Raw genomic sequence first — 12,317 nt, forward strand, 5'->3', positions numbered from 1 at the left:
GCAATTCTGACATTTAGGCTTACCCAAATGCATGTGTTATGACTTGTGAAACCATACAGAAACTTCAGTATTCAGAGGAGCACTGTCCACTGCAAAAGCAAAATTGGGGGATTCTGTGTCTATTTTTAGCCTGCCCTATGCTTGTGCTTGTGCATGTGTTACACGCTCATCTTTCTCATAGTCTGCCTAGTTTTGGCATTTCTCTCTTTCTTGTGCTTGTTATTCTGATATACCACTGCACTGAACCTTGTTTTTAAAACAGTTGATCGAGTCATCAAGGGAACCAAAATAGATTTTCCTAACCCTAGTTATGTGCAAGTTCCACTGCTAATGGCATGTTATTACACCTTATAATATAATTTGTCTCCTGGACTAGGCAGGCCGCAGGCCCCAATAATGCAGTTGTTAACCCCAATTATACACCATCTGGACATGACCTGCAGCAGCACAAGTACAGGATCAGACTGCAGATCGACACAGTTAGTCGTCGCAACAATAGCTCGATTGATTTGATTTATTTTCTTCTTCTTCCCTAATTAACCAATAGTAGTTTTGGAAAATTCGGTCTGCCAATTGCATGAACCTGGTCAAAGAAGCGATATGCGATGAGGCTGGGCGACAAGGTGGACGGCCCTGAAATGCACAGCACCAACCTACGCGCTTCTCTGCCTAACAGATTCCTTCCTTGCACTCTCGGTGGCTCTCATCACTCGCTCGCAGACGAACCTTGGCCCTGGCACACGTTGCAGCTACCCTTTTACTCGCTCCATCTTTCCATTCTAGTGGTGGCCCAGTGTGCTCTGCCATTTTCAATACAGTTTCAGGATAGGAGCATCTACAATGTTCAGCGAGAAAGTAACAGCTCTGTGTAGATCAAGTTCCACACATGCATGATAGAATGACAATCATGATAAAATGATATACTCATTCATGAAAAATCACAAGAACTCCCATGTCGAAACCCAAGGACATTTCTTTCTAAAACCCAAGATAAAAATAGACAGCAGAAGAACAAGTCACCGTAGTGATCTGACCCAGTGATCCTATCACACAAACCTAAGAAAAAAACTGTTCTCGTTTAACATTCCAGAAAGCATCTAGATCACTGAACCATGAAGGCCTAAGAAAGAAAACAACCACCCAAAGAACAGAGAGGAGATGATAAAAGAAAGGCGGGAACTAAAACCCTTTACGAATGCGCAGTCGAAAGAGAACTTTTATGTGGGGCTTTTTGCCTGCCTAGCTGTGCAAAAAGAGAGAGAGAAAATCGCAAAAAATACAAGAGAAAAATCGGAAAGAAAGAACAAGTGGTCTTTCTTACTGTGTTGTTCCTCTGGGAGCACCTTCGTGGAGCTCCGGACCTTTTCCTCCTGGCTTTTCCTGGGCCCCGCCAGTGTTCTACTCGGACTATACCTTCCAGCAGATTGGATGGTGGAGGGTCGCCTCGAACGTGGACGCGATTGTGGGTCAGGAGATCGACGACAGCGCCTTCATCACTATTTAAAAGATTGGGGGAAGAAGAAGCGAAAAGAGAGAAGGAGAGGGAGAGAGAGAGAGAGAGAGTCAAACCGTGTCCAGGTTCGATGAACCTGGTGGGGGAGGCAGCGAAGGCGTGAAGAACGGGATGTAAGCTAACCACCTGTTGCCACGTTGACCTTGCTCCATATGGCAAGTATTTACGGGTTGGGAGGCTGCTAGTTCACTGCCATTGCATGCAGGATGCTGTACTGTCGACAACCGCACAGTGTGTTTGTTTGCAGTAACAAAATCGCAACATTCCCGTTTTGGTTTTCATTTTACGCCATTTTCTCAACAAACCATGATTTGCAATCCAAACTAGTAATTCTTTATTTTGTTTTATTTTGAGTTGGTATCTAAACTTACTCAAACCATCAGTTGTCCTGTGTGTCAACCTGACATGAGAAATCCACTTGTCAACGTTCACATGGAATGCAGAGGTCGTCGTGCGGCCAGACCAAACAGGGCTTCTCGCTCTTGGAATAACACTAAGGGCACATTTCGGTAGCTTAGCTCTATGACTCCCAGACGAGGGCGAATGAGAAAACTCCGCGGAATTAAAAGGTTTCGTTACTTAAATATGAATAACCCCACGACAAAGGGTGAGTATTGTAACAAAAGGTGAGTTGGCTGTCAAGTGGGACCAACATTTATTCCAATAACATAGTTTTCACATGTGCATCCTATATAAAGCTCTAATTTTCATATGGACATACGGAGTTGTCGTTCTGTGCAACTTATCCTATAATAATTGATGCATATTAATAATTAACTTGTTGTTTGAAAAATGAGTAGAGATAACTGCGCGCTCCGTTCACCTAGAAAACTACATGTTTTCTTAAGACGATACAATCACAGATACTCACATACACGCACACGCACACCCTACACTAAGAATGGCAATTTTACCGGTGGGTACGGGTACCCGCGGATACCGTACCCGCATGGACCGGGTATGGGCACAAATTTATACCCATGGGTAGTACTCATATCCTACCCGTTAAGTCGTGGGTAGGGCACAGGTATAGCCTTGTACCCGTGGGTATACCTATACCCTACCCGTTTAGACTGACGCGTGGACCTTACCTGTGGAGCTACATCATGTGGACGGTGGACCTTACACAACTAGGCAAGTACTCATCTATTCCCCATAATTAAGCATCACACCTCGTAATATCCTATCCTAAAATCAAGGAGAATGAAATCCCAGGAGCCGCCCCTCCCCATTAATCCTGCCATAGCCATACTCATCGAGCGAATCGACCCATCGGCCATCGTCCTGCAGGTGCCTCCGCGAGCATGGAACCGGCGACGTCACCACCGGCCTCGAACTCCTGCCTCTAGATCCTCCTCCAGCCCTCCCCAACTTTGCGTCGCGGCTTGCCGGCAGTGGGCACGGCGGTGTTGTGGTGGTGACGACTGACGAGCGCGCCGGCAAGAGGGCCAAGCCATGGCTGGAATCCCACCGCGACAGTAAGGCTCTCTATCGTGAACTTACTAAATTTCTTTCTATTGCTATTTTGTCTCCGTATAAGTGTATCTTCAGACTACAATGTACAATCTGCAACTTGATGTGAATTGCGTAGGTTTATCTTCAGACTATTTTTTGGCTGACTTGATGTTAATTGCTAGTTTATCTCCACGATGGTAAGACTCTATTTCTCTCCGTGAGCCAAACTTGATGCTAATTGCGTAGCTAGTTGATTGCACACTGTACGCTGCCGTTCCAGACAGTGTGGACTTACGATTCAGTAAAAATATAGTCTGGGTATGTTGCAGCAGGCACATCATAGATTTAGTATTGCAGACTGTACACTGCCGTCCCGGTGCTAGTAAATTTCTATTGCTCTCTTCCGGACTGTAGTTTATTCAGTAGGCTATACTTGAAGATTCTAGTACTGTACGCTGTCATTCCTTACAGTTATTATTCAGTATAGTTGTAATTCATGTACATGTATGCTAATATAAATTATGTGGCGGCCTGTTTCGAGGAAGACATAAATTATGTCTACATATAGATTGGTTTGTATATTTTTATTTTCATAGTGGCATGGTCATGTATCTTGTTTTTGCAATTGAGAAACTTATTTGTTATGCATCACGTTTTCATGTATAGATCAATGGCTTCTCAAGATGGAGACGAAGGCTCGGCTGTGGCTGGTGCAGGGAATTTTACCTCAGCTGATCCTTCGTCTCAACGTGCTACACCAATATCTTTAGCTACTCCGATATCTCAAGCTGCTACTCCAACATCTCAAGCTGCTACTGTAACATCTCAAGCTACATCTAGCAGAGCTGGTTCTAAGAGGAAGCGAACATCGACAGTATGGGATGAGATGGAAGAGAAATTAGAAAATGGACAACTGAAAGCCGAGTGCAATCATTGTCACAGAAAATTTACTGCAGGACCTAGAGTTGGCACAACTCACTTGCGTGTACATTTGGAATCTTATCCTGCTAAGCATGCACCCATTGGTCCACAACAACAAAAATTGAGGTTGACCAAAGGTGAAGGTGGCAAAGTGAATATGGAAAATGTCATTTTTGACCAAGAGAAGGCTAGGAGAGATCTTGCATTGATGATATGTGAACATGAGTATCCTCTATCTATTGTGGATCATAGTGGTTTTTGTAGATTCTACACTCTTTGCGACATTTCAGAGTGTTCTCGAGGATGAAGAAGAGGAGATGGTAAATTACTTAAATGCTTTGATCTTAAATTTATAGATTATAGCAGACCAATTTAATCATGTGTCATATCATCTTGTTCATGTGAAGGATGCGTCTACTTCAATCATCACCCAATAGTGAAGATATTGCTGCTGTTTGTGCTTGGTTGGAACTTGGAAGCTGATGGCTACTATTTATGCTGGTTGGTGGCTCGTGTCTGCTATCTACTGTAGCTGCTCTTTGTGTTGGCTCATCGGTGCCTCGGATGTTTTTAGTTATTACTTGTCGGATGTTATTTGGTGAAGTGTGTCGTGAGTTTGTGAACCTATGTTAAAGTTCAACAATTGTCAATTTGAATTGAGATAATTGCCATGTACTCATCTATCTATTATTTAGTCGAGATAATTTTTTTTGTCAAATGTGCTATCAATAAATGTAAAATAGTGAATAACTTGTGTATTGTTTGATCTACCCGTTGGGTACCCAACGGGTATGAGTACCCGTCGGGTATGGGTATGGGTAAATTTTCATACCCGTGGGTACGGGTATGGGTAGAATTTTGTACCCATTGACTACACGGGTATGGGTATGGTATTGCTCTACCCGCCCCATACCCTACCCATTGCCTACACTTATGAGCACTTTCAATATACTAAGTCAGCACAACATCTTAAAATTGACCAGGTCATCATGGACGCATCATAGTGGCTGAAAACGTCTCCTCACACTGAATGAACATCGCGACAAGCTAGAAATAAATCCAAAAAATGTGAGCACTAATGTTAAGTCTAGGACTTGAACTCTGGTGGGTTGGTTCCACCATGCAAAACCTAACCATCTAATCTGTGCTCTGTTCGCAACTACATGTTGTTTATGTAAAAACCAAAGGTAGTTGTTATTTCCTCCGAACCAACAACCTCATACAAAATTAACAAAGGTCGACTGTGATGATCATTCAAGCAATCATATGGTAAATTGTTACTCTTTCATACTTAAATACTTCTTTTCGTTAATGAGACAAGTTGGGTGATCATGATTGACAGAGCAGCCCTTTTTGGGGGCATTGCCACAGCCCATGGCTATTTGCCTATTTGGAAGCACTTGTTTGTACCCATCAGTACATAGATATATAACATTAGTTGCAAACACTTGCTTTTAACAGAAGTGATCCGGCATACCAATGATTACTAGAATAATCCTTTTAGTTAATACTAGTAGAAAACAGGGCTTTCGTCCAAACTCAATATATACATTAGTCCCGGTTGCATCGCAAGCCGGGACTAATGTGAGCATTAGTCCCGGTTCGAGCGGCTAAGGCATCGGGAATGCATTAGTCCCGGTTCAAATGGGACCTTTAGTGTCCCGGTTCGTGTCTCAAACTGGGACTAAAGGTTCAAACTCTACCCCCCCCCCCTACATCGCCTTTTCAGTTTTGTAAAAAAGAAAATAAAATGATAAAAACTTCAAAAATTAAAATCGTTCGAAATGTAGTTATGTTACTACATCTACTAGTTAGGAAAATTAAAAAACTTAAATTTGAACATGTTTTGCAAAAAAGTGTTATGAAAAAGTAAAACGGCCATATCTTTTGCATACGATGTCGAAAAAAACGCATAATATATCAAAAAAACCAGCACGAAAATCCACATCCGATTTTGATAGCCGTAGGCCTATATGCAAATTTTTAGAATCCTCTTCTGAAAGGAAAAAAAAGATATGCTCAAATTTCAGTTTTTTTGACTTTTCATTAAATGTGGTCAAACTATGGTCAAACTACTTATTCAAGAAATATTAGTGTTAATAAATAATTATTTTTAGTTTTTTTGACTTTTGGTCAAACTATGGTCAAACCTGGTCAAACCATGGTCAAATTACTGATTCAAGAAATATTAGTGTTACTAAAAAATTATTGTTTTTTAGAATAATAGTTTCAAAATCAAACGGTGCTTAATGCTCAAGTTCAACTCCTAAGGGTTAATAGGATTAACAGCTTAGTATTGTCAGCAAAATAACAAGTGCAGACTTGGAAACTAGGGGGAACAGAACTCGAAAGTTAAGCGTGCTCAGGCGTGGTTCATAATTGAGCAGTGATGAGGAGTGATTATAGTGGGTGATTAGAGATTAAATTGTCAAAAAAATCAGAAATTTAAAAATAAAAAAATAAAAAATTCAGAAAAACAAAATTTCAATAAAAAAGTCCTTTAGTCCCGGTTGGTGTTACCAACCGGGACTAAAGGTGGAACTCCAGACAGCGGCCACGTGGAGCTCCTTTAGTCCCGGTTCGCAACCAGGACTAAAGGCCCTCTAGAACTGGGACTAATGGTCCGTTTTCTACTAGTGTAACTACTCCCTCCGTCCCAAAATTCTTGTCTTAGATTTGTCTAAATACGGATGTATCTAGTTATATTTTAGTATTAGATACATCTGTATCTTGACAAATCTAAGACAATAATTTTGGGACGGAGGGAGTATCAATTTATGACAGTGATTGTAAAAAAAATATAACAGCAACCCCAAACTTATTAGCCTTGTACGAGAAAATACATTTAAAGAAAGTGTGCCTGAAACCCCGTCATCTACATTATTGTATCATTGTGATGTATACAATCATATTTATTTGACAAGTTTGAACCAAGCCCTGATGCGTACATGGTTATGGAAATTAGACTGTGGCATCAGATGGTGAGCATAAAATACCTCTAGCAACATAGCTTGTTTGAAGCTGAAAATCCAAGTGGCGGATCTCATTTCTGGCAGCTGGTCATGAAGGTGAAAAGTTTTTTTTCACCAAATCACTGAAAGAATTGTAGGAGGTGGATTCAAGACCTTGTCCTAGGAGGATGCCAAGATTGTACTGATAAATCCAGCAGACAAATTCCCTAGACTATAAGAAGATTAATGTACATAGGATTAAGACTGCATGTGTAATGCAATTCAGAAAAATTCCGTGGAGAGACAGTGTTGAACAGTGGGTGGAGCTGAAGATGATGGTGAATGATATTATTTTAACTGGTGGAGCTGACATAGTAAAATGGAATCTTAGTGGCAAGCAGAGACTTTATGTGAGATAATTACACTTGAATGGCTGCATCTGGAAAAAAAACTGACCTTGTGGGTTACAGGTTCATACGGAAGTTCAAGATGCCACTGAAGATAATGATCTTCCTTTGGTTGATGCTGAAAAATGCATCTTGACGAAAGAAAATTTGCTTAAGAGGTGTTGGACTGGAAATAAGCAATGCCACTTTTGCGAGCATCATGAAACAATTCAACACTTTCTTTCTGAATGCAACTTTGCTAGGTTGGTTTGGCATGTGGCACTATGCACTTTTGACCTAGTTAGGCTAGGTCAAATCCTTTCCAAAACTTCAGCCAAAAGCTTGTCCTATTTGGGGGTGTGGCTATATGGTGGACAATTGGAAGATAGAAATGCAACTTGCTTTGATAGAAAATTTCCTGATGATCCCGCAGTTGTGATTTTTAGTATGTGCCACAACAACTTGATGTATTGGAGCTTGTTGCAGAGAAAATCCGATCAAGAAGAACTGAAGTAGGAGTGTTGAATATCAAGATGGTGATTAAGGAAGTCTATGCAAGAAGTCATGGGTGGAATCCAACAACATTGATAATCATTGCGCGAAGAAATCATGGGAGATTTTTTTTGGTGATGATGTTGCTAAGTGAAGTATGATGTATTTCTTCTCCTGGCTTTGATTTTATTTGCGGATACAAAATGATGTGCCTTTTTTTCCTATCATCTGGAGTTGTAATAAGTAGCTTTTGGTCATGTATGCAAAACTACAAGAGTTTGGTTTTGTTTTATCGCTAGTTGGGGGAGTGTGTTCTCGTAGCTGGATGATGGACACAGCCCTCTATTGGCCATGTTTTGTTTTCTTTGCTTCGTATGTGTTGTAAGAATGACATTTTCTCTAATAGAAATTGAAGAGGGGGCGTGTTATTTAAAAGCAAAGAGTTGTAACTTAAAAAATGCCAGGTGATAGAACTATCGGAAACTACCCAGCGACGAGCGAGCCCGCGCCGAACTATCCATGTGGCTGAGAGCCCTCACAACCCAAGCAAAGACAAATCACACATAAGAGACAGTCTTTTTCGATACTGTAGCTGGCTTATGTGGTGTAGGAATGCATGATCAATACATTCGTGCGGTTCGGGGGGCACTTCAATAAGCCTCCGGCACCCCGCTGTGTCTTTACCCCTATTCAAGTTTTGGGCCAAATAAGTAAACTAGAAGTGCCGCAAAAGACTAGGATGGGAAACAAAAACACGTCATTCTTGGTTACTGATGTCTACTACACAACCTTCTTCTTGTAGACTCGTGTTGGGCCTCCAAACGCAAAGTTTTGTAGGACAGTAGCAAATTTCCCTCAAGTGGATGACCTAAGGTTTATCAATCCGTGGGAGGCGTTGGATGAAGATGGTCTCTCTCAAACAACCCTGCAACCAAATAACAAAGAGTCTCTTGTGTCCCCAACACATCCAATACAATGGTAAATTGTATAGGCTCACTAGTTCGGCGAAGAGATGGTGATGCAAGCATAATATGGATGGTAGATATAGATTTTTGTAATATGAAATTATAAAAATAGCAAGGTAGCAAGTGGTAAAAGTGAGCAAAGACGGTATTGCAATGCTTGAAAACAATGCCTAGAGTTCATACTTTCACTAGTGCAAGTTCTCTCAACAATGATAACATAATTGGATCATATAACAACACCTCAACGTGCAACAAAGAGTCACTCAAAAGTCACTAATAGCGGAGAACAAACAAAGAGATTATTCTAGGGTACGTAACCACCTCAAAGTTATCCTTTCTGATCGAACTATTGGGCTATTCCTATAAGTGTCACAAACAGCCCTAGAGTTCGTACTAAATAACACCATATGACACACATCAATCAACCCTAATGTCACCTAGATACTCCAATGTCACCACAAGTATCCGTGGGTCAATTATACGGTATGCATCAAACAACTTCAGATTCATAATATTCAATCCAACACAAAGAACCTCAAAGAGTGCCCCAAGATTCCTACCGGAGAAACAAGGACGAAAACGCGCATCAACCCCTATGCATAGATTACCCCAATGTCACCTCGGGAATCCGCAAGTTGAGTGCCAAAACATACATCAAGTGAATCAATAGAACACCCTATTGTCACCATGGGTATCCCACGCAAGACATACATCAAGTGTTCTCAAATCCATAATAGTATTCAGTCCGATAATAGTGAAACCTAAAGGGTAAAACTCAATTCATCACAAGAAGGTAGAGAGGGAAGAACACCATAAGATCCAACTATAGTAACAAAGCTCGCGATACATCAAGATCGTGCCAAATCAAGAACACGAGAGAGAGAGAGAGAGATCAAACACATAGCTATTGGTACATACCCTTAGCCCTTAGGGTTAACTACTCCCTCCTCGTCATGGAGAGCGTCGGGATGATGAAGATGGCCACCGGTGATGGATTCCCCCTCCGGTAGGGTGCCAAAACAGGGTCCCGAGAGGTTTCTCGTGGCTACAGAGGCTTGTGGCGGAGGAACTCCCGATCTAGGTTTATTTCTGGGGTTTTCTATATTTATAGGAATTTTTGGCGTCGAGAACAAGTCAGGGGGGTCCACGAGGAGCCAACAAGACCAAAGGGTGCGCCCTAGGCCCCCCCCCACCCTTGTGGAGGCCTCGTGGCTCTTCTGGCCCAACTCTTTTGCTTCGGGGGCTTCTTCTGGTCCATAAAAAATCACCATAAATTTTCAAGTCATTTGGACTCCGTTTGGTATTCCTTTTCTGTAAAACTCAAACAAGGAAAAAACATAAACTCGCACTGGGCTCTAGGTTAATAGGTTAGTCCCAAAAATCATATAAAATAGCATATAAATGCATATAAAACATCCAAGATGGATAATATAATAGCATGGAACAATAAAAAGTTATAGATACGTTGGAGACATATCAAGCATCCCGAAGCTTAATTCCTGCTCGTCCTCGACTAGGTAAATGATTAAAACAGGATTTTTGATTTGGAATGCTACCTAACATATTTATCCATGTAATTTTTCTTTATTGTGGCAAGAATATTCAGATCCATAAGATTCAAAACAAAAGTTTAATATTGACATAAAAACAATAATACTTCAAGCATACTAATAAAGTAATCATGTCTTCTCAAAATATCATGGCCAAATAAAGTTATCCCTACAAAATCATATAGTCTGGATATGCTCCATCTTCATCACACAAAGTATTTAAATCATGCACAACCCCGATGACAAACCAAGCAATTGTTTCATACTTTTGATGTTCTCAAACATTTTCAACTTTCACGCAATACATGAGCGTGAGCCATGGACATAGCACTATAGGTGGAACAGAATATGGTGGTTGTGGAAAAGACAAAAAGAAGGAGATGGTCTTACATCAACTAGGCATATCAACGAGCTATGGAGATGCCCATCAATATATATGAATGTGAGTGAGTAGGGATTTCCATGCAATGGATGCACTAGAGCTATAAGTTTATGAAAGCTCGAAAAGAAACTTAGTGGGTGTGCATCCAACTCGCTTGCTCATGAAGACCTAGGGAAATTTGAGGAAGCCCATCATTGGAATATACAAGCCAAGTTCTATAATGAAAAATTCCCACTAGTATATGAGAGTGACAACATAGGAGGCTCTTTATCATGAAGATCATGGTGCTACTTTGAAGCACAAGTGTGGCAAAAGAATAGTAGCATTGCCCCTTCTATCTTTTCTCTCATTTTCATTTTTTGTTGGGCTCTTTGGTCTCTTTTTTTCTTCTTTTTTCCCTTTTTTTATTTTTTTGTTAGGATCATGGTGCTACTTTGAAGCACGGAGTATTATTTTTCGTCCGGAGTCTCATCTCGACTTGTGGAGGAGTCATAGTCTCCATCATCCTTTCCTCACATGGGACAATGCTCTAATAATGAAGATCATCACACTTTAATTTACTTACAACTCAAGAATTACAACTCGATACTTAGAAAAAAAATATGACTCTATATGAATGCCTCCGGTGGTGTACCGGGATGTGCAATGACTCAAGAGTGACAAGTATAAAAACTATGAACGGTGGCTTTGCCACAAATACTATGTCAAATACATGATCATGCAAAGCAATATGACAATGATGATGCATGTCATAATAAATGGAATGATGGAAAGTTGCATGGAAATATAGCTCGGAATGGCTATGTAAATGCCATAATAGGTAGGTATGGTGGCTGTTTTAAGGAAGGTATATGGTGGGTGTATGGTACCGGCAAAAGTTGCGTGGTACTAGAGAGGCTAGCAATGGTGGAAGGGTGAGAGTGCGTATAATCCATGGACTCAACATTAGCCATAAAGAATCCACATACTTATTGCAAAAATCTATTAGTTATCGAAACGAAGTACTATGCACATGATCCTAGGGGGATAGATTGGAAGGAAAAGACCATTGCTCGTCCCCGGTTGCCACTCATAAGGAAGATAATCAATAAATAAATCATGCTCCGACTTCATCACATAACGGTTCACCATACGTGCATGCTATGGGAATCACAAACTTACACAAGTATTTCTACAATCCACAATTACTCACTAGCATGACTCTAATATCACCTCAAAACAATCATAAGGAATCAAACACTTCTCATAGTTCAATGCACTTTATATGAAAGTTTTTATTATATCCCTCTTGGATGCCTATCATATTAGGACTAAATTCATAACCAAAGAAAATTACCATGTTGTTTAAGACTCTCAAAATAATATAAGTGAAGTATGAGAGTTCATCAATTTCTTCAAAATAAAACCACTGACGTGCTCTAAAAAGATATAAGTAAAGCACTAGAGCAAACGACAAACTACTCCAAAAGATATAAGTGAAGATCAATGAGTAGTTGGATAATTATGTGACTATGTGAAGACTCTCTAACATAAATATAATTCTAGATCTTAGGATATTATTCAAATAGCAAGAAATAAAATAAAATAAAATGACGCTCCAAGCAAAACACATAGCATGTGTTGAATAAAAATATAGCTCCAAGTAAGGTTACCGATGAACGAAGACGAAAGAGGGGATGTCATACGGGGCATCCCGAAGCTT

The 12,317-nt window shown here is 40.5% G+C and overlaps 1 long non-coding RNA gene across 1 annotated transcript; it reads left to right on the plus strand.

Annotated features, from left to right (window-relative positions):
- The first annotated feature begins 2,661 nt into the window (after positions 1–2,661).
- LOC123095129 (uncharacterized) lies at positions 2,662–4,554 on the plus strand. The gene is made up of 3 exons (XR_006446104.1): positions 2,662–2,991; positions 3,635–4,209; positions 4,297–4,554. It is a non-coding gene; the product is annotated as an uncharacterized lncRNA (long non-coding RNA).
- Positions 4,555–12,317: the final 7,763 nt, after the last annotated feature.

The sequence above is a fragment of the Triticum aestivum genome, chromosome 4B (genome assembly GCF_018294505.1).
Source record: "Triticum aestivum cultivar Chinese Spring chromosome 4B, IWGSC CS RefSeq v2.1, whole genome shotgun sequence".
Lineage (NCBI taxonomy): Eukaryota > Viridiplantae > Streptophyta > Magnoliopsida > Poales > Poaceae > Triticum > Triticum aestivum.